Genomic DNA, 678 nt, shown 5'->3' with positions numbered 1-678 from the left:
AATCTTAACCAGAAGTGCAAAGTATAAAGTAATAATAATAACATTATTACAATTTATATGAATATACTGGCAAAGATATTTAGCGATTATTAACAGTAGTTTAAAAGATGAACGGAGTGAGGCGAAACACCCATGGGATCCCTCACAACTCCTACGTCTTGGACTCACCGTCAGAGAAACATCGTCGTCTGCTACAGAGCAGAGGGGAGCTTGCACGCCGTCCTTCCGGGGTCCAGTTCCTCCAGAGTGAGCCACTTCGGTGCTGTTGATCCAAGGCTCGCCGCCTCACTGTGGATGACGGCTCTCCATCGCCTCAGTTCACAGACTCCTGGGAACATGTTAGCTACTGTAAAGAGGGGCCACAAAGATAATAAAATGTGTTTTAGTTTCACCATCTGATTTGGTTTAAAAGGCAGAGACTGACATACACACTAAAAGTCCATGGTATTCAGAGTTTTGGAACTGTATCATTATCATAAAGTTTTGAGCTCTTTATGCCATAGATTGTTAAAGGCATGCTTCCTCAGGCATATACAAGGTATGTTCTTGGACAAGTTTAATGCATCAGTAATAATATAATATATAAAAACACAGTGGGCAGTCTGCTGCATGATTAGTAGGCTACTTTTAGTACATTATGCTGATAATAATTAAGTAATATTTGAAAATACTTGAAAT

At 39.7% G+C, this 678-nt stretch overlaps 1 protein-coding gene across 1 annotated transcript in view; it reads right to left on the bottom strand.

The window, feature by feature from the left end:
• The window catches only part of tespa1 (thymocyte expressed, positive selection associated 1), an 8,090-nt gene extending 7,879 nt beyond the window's left edge, over window positions 1-211 (bottom strand). The window contains exon 1 of the mRNA XM_035661907.1: window positions 169-211. The gene's annotated coding sequence lies outside the window, so the exon portion shown is untranslated. The remainder of the gene's footprint in view (window positions 1-168) is intronic.
• Between the last annotated feature and the right edge of the window lie 467 nt (window positions 212-678).

This window comes from Morone saxatilis, unplaced genomic scaffold, assembly GCF_004916995.1.
Source record: "Morone saxatilis isolate NCDOM2014 unplaced genomic scaffold, NCSU_SB_2.0 Contig18, whole genome shotgun sequence".
Taxonomy (NCBI): Eukaryota; Metazoa; Chordata; class Actinopteri; family Moronidae; genus Morone; species Morone saxatilis.
The sequence above is the reverse complement of the archived record's forward strand: the minus strand, read 5'-3'. Positions and strand labels throughout refer to the sequence as shown.